The sequence below is a fragment of the Pipistrellus kuhlii genome, unplaced genomic scaffold (genome assembly GCF_014108245.1).
Source record: "Pipistrellus kuhlii isolate mPipKuh1 unplaced genomic scaffold, mPipKuh1.p scaffold_m20_p_1, whole genome shotgun sequence".
In the NCBI taxonomy this organism is placed as follows: domain Eukaryota; kingdom Metazoa; phylum Chordata; class Mammalia; order Chiroptera; family Vespertilionidae; genus Pipistrellus; species Pipistrellus kuhlii.
This window is the reverse complement of record NW_023425404.1, coordinates 54,484,612-54,490,037: the sequence shown is the minus strand read 5'-3', so window position 1 is coordinate 54,490,037 and position 5,426 is coordinate 54,484,612. Positions and strand designations below refer to the sequence as shown.

General features: G+C 46.7%; 1 pseudogene; it reads left to right on the top strand.

Moving 5' to 3' along the window:
* The first annotated feature begins 1,434 nt into the window (after nucleotides 1-1,434).
* On the top strand, nucleotides 1,435-3,180 carry LOC118702085 (annotated as a pseudogene).
* Nucleotides 3,181-5,426: the final 2,246 nt, after the last annotated feature.

The window sequence follows — 5,426 nt, the reverse complement described above, 5'->3', positions numbered from 1 at the left end:
AAACTTTACAGAAATATATGAATGCAGGTACCCGAGTATCTTGTTCATGTGGTGGTTCCAATACAGCCATTTCATCTAAATCTCACTGTTTAGGTTGCAGATATTTGACTTAAACACCAAGCTCACATTTATTTTAAACTTTTTTTTTTTTTTTTTTTTTTTTTTTACCAAGGGCACCATTTCCTCCTCCTTTTTTTCTATTCCTTTTCTCAGTGAACATGAGCAGAATGATCAGATACAGATTTCCAGGAAAGTCACACCAGAGAAAATGTAACAAACAGCAAGTGAGGATATTTCATACCTGTCTTCTTTGTGCAGATGCCCACCAGACAGGCCTGCTTTCTAATTTCTGCCAGGACCTGGCTTCCTGTGGCAGGGAAACATAAATTTTCAGGACTGTGATCACAACCCTAGCTGAACAGTGACCCTGATAGAATATGTGGGGAACAAATATTTCCTCCGGCTCTCTGCTAGTCCTCAGAGCCCAGCATGAAGGAAGAATGAGGTCATGGGCACCAGCTCCAGATGATTTGCACATGTTTCTTGAGAATAATATACAATAAATTCACTCTCTCTCTCTGTGAGACTTTGTCCCAAGACTTGGACATCCTCATAGAAGAGGGGTTGCTGGAGAGGCTTCTGAGTCCTGTGGTAATGTAAAGCCTTCAGACCAAGTCCAAGGGTAGCAGATGCCCTTGGTAAAAGACAGCCTCAGTAGCAGAAAGGACCAGCTGTTGTGTGGATAATTAACAGAGAAAAAGCTCCAAACATTCATTTTATCAGAATAGACTATAAGGATTCCCATCATTTAGGTCAGAAAAATATCAATACTTCAAATCTGAATTTAATATCACCCATATTGCATCAGGCCAAAATGATCAAGCAAGATAGCAAGGAATAAGTAAAATTTGTCTAAAGTAGAATTTTTTATAACATCAGTCAGGACTCTAAGAAAAAATTGATAGTAGCCAAATCCTTTTGTAAATTTAAGATTTATAATTTATGTAAAAGCGTTTCCTACTTATAGCTTTTGGGATAATATGCTATTCACTGTTAAGAGAGCTTGTTACCTCATTTTTACTGACTATTACAGAGATCTCAAATAGTCAAACCCAATCTCTATAATAAAGAGCCAGGGGGTAACACCATTACAACCAAAGCAGGACCAGACCAGACCAAAGCTGGACCAGATTGCTTCAGCTGCAGGTGCAGTGCCCCAGGACTGACTGCTGAGGGGCCCGTGAATCAGGGCTGGAGAGAGGCCTGAAGAGGGAAGCAGGGACTTATCTGTTGCCTTTGGCAGCTTTTGACCAGCACTTGCCTCTCTTTTTATCTCCCAGTTCTGGCGAGTAGCAGCGCCTCCATTTCTCTCCAGGACTCCACCAGAGCTGCTGATCAGCCCTGTCTTTCTAATCAGGCCCCGTTGATAGGCCCAGAGATGCTGACTGACATAGAAACTGACCAATCAGAATCAAATCTGGGGGCTTAGAGGTGTTTCTGTCCAGGGAGAGCTGTAGATCCTGAGGCCAGCTCCAGCAATGGCTTTCGCAAATCTACAGAAAGTGCTCATCCATGATAGCCTAGACCCTTGCTGCCGCCGGAAGATCCTGCAAGATGGAGGGCTTCAGGTGGTGGAGAAGCAGAACCTAAGCAAAGAGGAGCTGATAGCCGAGCTGCAGGACTGCGAAGGCCTTATCCTCTGCTCAGCCACCAAGGTGACTGCAGATATCAACACAGCAGAGAAGCTCCAGGTGGTGGGCAGAGCTGGCACCAGCGTAGGCAACATGGATCTGAAGGTCGCCATGTGGAAGGGCATCCTGGTCATGAACACTCCCAATGGAACAGGCTTAGTGCTGTGGATCTCACCTGTGGATTGATCATGTGTCTGACCAGGGAGATTCCCTAGACCAGTGGTCGGCAAACTGCGGCTCTGTTGACTAATGAGTTTGCTGACCACTGCCCCAAACTATGGCTTCGATGAAGAATGGCAAATGGGACAGAAAGTAGTTTGTGGGAGCCGAGTTGAATGGAAAGACCCTGGGAATTCTTGGCAAAGGGAGGATCAGAAGAGAGGTGGCTGACAGGATGCAGTCCTTTGGGATGAAGACTGTAGGGTACAACCCCATCATCTCATCAGAGGTCTCAGCCTCCTTCAGCATTCAGCAGCTGCCCCTGGAGGAGATCTGGCCCCTCTGTGACTTCATCACTGTGCACACCCCTCTCCTGCCCTCCATGACAGGCCTGCTGAATGACAGCACCTTCACCCTGTGCAAGAAGGGCGTGAGCTGTGGTGAGCTGTGCCTGCAGAGGAATCGTGGACAAGGGCACCTTGCTCCAGGCCCTGCAGTTTGGGCAGTGTGCGGGCTCTGCGCTGGACATGTTCACAGAGGAGTCGCCTTGGGACTGCAACTTGGTGGACCACGAGAATGTCATTAGTTGCCTCCATTTGGGCGCCAGCACCAAGGAGGCCCAGAGCAGCTGTGGGGAGGAGATCACTGTCCAGTACATGGACATGATGAAGGGGAGAGCCAACACAGGGGTCGTGAATGCTCAGGCCCTTACCAGCACCTTCTCTCTGCACACCAAACCTTGGATTGGTCTGGCAGAACCTCTGGGGACTCTGATGTGAGCCTGGGCAGGGTCCCCCAAAGGGACCATCCAGGTGGTAATGTAGGGCTTGTCCATGAAGAATTCGGGAACTGCCCGAGCCCTATAGTCATTGTCAGCCTCCTCAAAGATGCTTCTCATCATGCAGATGTGAACGCCAAGCCGCTGGTGAAGGAGGCCTGCCTCAATGTAATCACCTCCCACTGTGCCAGGAGAGCAAGGATGTAGGGAAGGCCTCCTGAATGTGGCCCTGGCAGATGCCCCCTGCCAGGCTGTTGGCTATGTCCAGGGCACCACATCTGTGCTACAAGCACTCAACTGAGCTTCCTTTAGACCAGAAATGCCTCTCCACAGAGATCTGCCCCTGCTCCTGTTCTGGGCTCACCCCTCCAACCCTGACATGCTGCTTACCACGACTGGGTTCCTGGTAGAGGCAGGAGTACAGCTGCTGTCCTACCAGACCTCTGTGGTGTTAAATAGGGAGACCTGGTACATCATGGGCATCTCCTCCCTGCTGCCAGCCTGGACACCTGGAAGCAGCTTGTGACCAAGGGCTTTCCGTTTCATTTCTGACTTTGAGGCTCACCAGGACCAGACTGGGGGGGCTTTGTGATCAACATTGACAGGTCATATTCCCAGGGCTGACACCACTTATGGGGTCTAACCCCTGTAATCACCACTTAATAAACAGCCCATTCTCCCCCTCCCCCCAAAAAGAAGAACCAAATCTGGGTCAACTGTGAGGAGCTAATGGCTGCCTAGAGGTGGAGCTTTTGACACTGACTGGCATAGAAACAGACCAATCAGAACCAAATTGGCCAGCAGAGGAGGGCAGTTGAGGGAGAAATCAGGCTGGCTGGGAAGGGCTGTTAGGGGCAAGATCAGACTGGCAGGGGAGGGCAGTTGGGGGCACCAGGACAGCAAGAAAAGGGCAGTTAGGGATGAGATCAGGCCAACAGGGAATGGCAGTTAGGGTAATCAGGCAGGCAGGCAGAGAGGTTAGGGGCAATCAGGCAGGCAGGCAGAGGCAGTTAGGAGTGGTCAGGTAGGCAGGCAGGTGAGCAGTTAGGAGCCATTGGTCCCAGGTTGCAAGAGGTATATCTGATTAGAGAGGGTGGAGGCTGGGCTGAGGGACCCCCTCCCTCCTAGCTCTGTGCACGAATTTTGTGCATCAAGTCACTAGTATTATTATAAATGTAAAACAGCTCATCACTTTTTTCTTAAGAAATTTGATTTTTATTAAGCAAAAACAATTCTGAAAGTGTATTTGGTAACAAATCTGATGATCCACTTCAACATTTTATTTATAATATATAACTATGCAGGAAAAAATAGCATACAGGCAGGCAGGATAATTTACTTAATTCACAAATTCTTTGTAATTTCCCATAGAGGCTTACATCTGGAAAAGCTCATGCAATTAAATAGTTTTCTAAGAAAAGACTATCGGAAGGATTTCCAAATATATGCATTTTTTTCATTGTTGGCTGTATCTAATGAAAGCTTTTGAACACAATAATATGTCGAGAAAAGAAAGGAGAAAAAAAAAAGACATGTCATGTTATAGATTCCTAGAATTTGAAGGAACACTTGAGTCTGCTGGGGATTGTTCCCTGCCCCAAGGTAGGACTGTACCAAAACAACTCCAGAGTTCACTGCCTGAAATGTTTAGGAAAGGAGTTCTATACTGCCAATGATCATTTGTCCTGGTAACTCTGTGCAGCCACGAAGGCTTCCTTTGTTCATAACCCAAATCCTCCCTGTCATCATATAAGCTTATTTTCTTTCTCCCGGTGCATAGGACACTAGACAAAGTCACAGACACAGTAGCCTCCTGCTGGTCTCCCAGTCCCTACAGCTGCATGGCATTCACCACCAAGAAATCTCAACTTGCTGCTTTGTTGGAGGACAGGAATTGAAGTGGCCATACTTTGGAAGTGAAGATATGGGTCAAAGTAAAGAAGTGAGAAACTTACCATTCCTCCTCAAGAGACAGCACTCCATGACAATCAGACACCACAAAATTAGCTACCATGTCACAGGAGTTGATCACAGTGCTCGGGAGAATCCAGTCTTTAGGCATTTTTCTCCAAATTTATAGAAGAGGCTAGTGTTATGGTCTGGCAGAGGGAAGAAGAAAGTGGATATGTCCACTCTGCAGCAGGGTTTGGAATGATGCCGGCAGGGGCTTATCACTTTCACTTTCAGATTTGTCTTGATCTCTATCTACCCTGTTTCCCCGAAAATAAGACAGTGTCTTATATTAATTTTTTCTCCCAAAGTTGCGCTAGGTCTTATTTTCAGGGGATGTCTTATCTTTCCATGCGCTAGGAGGATGTCTTATTTTCAGGGAATCACGGTAGTACATACATTTTTGCCTTGCCCCTGCCATTGTTAACCATCATAGCTCTCCAGGTTTATTTTATGCTTAACATTTATCTCAATCTGTAATTAAAATGTTTTAAATGGTTTGTTGCCCCTTCTTTACCCTGGAATGTTGTTCCAGGAAGGCAAGAGCCCTATCTGTTTAATAACCTTTCACCTGTATCACAGTTAGTTCCTACAGATAATAGGTACATAAGAGAAAAAAATAATGAATGTGTAAATAAGAACCAATCCATAGGACACCATTTCTCCTCTTCTCAGTTGCTTTAAAATACTTCATCCTCTACCTTTCCATCCTTCTGCAGCAGGAGCGCCAGAACCACATTAGCCTGACTTGCCTTCCATCAGTAGAGAACCCTGGACAGGGTTTTCCCTCTAGCCCACCCACTGTGCATTTCTAGCCAGCAAACACCTCTAGTTCACTTGCTTACAGT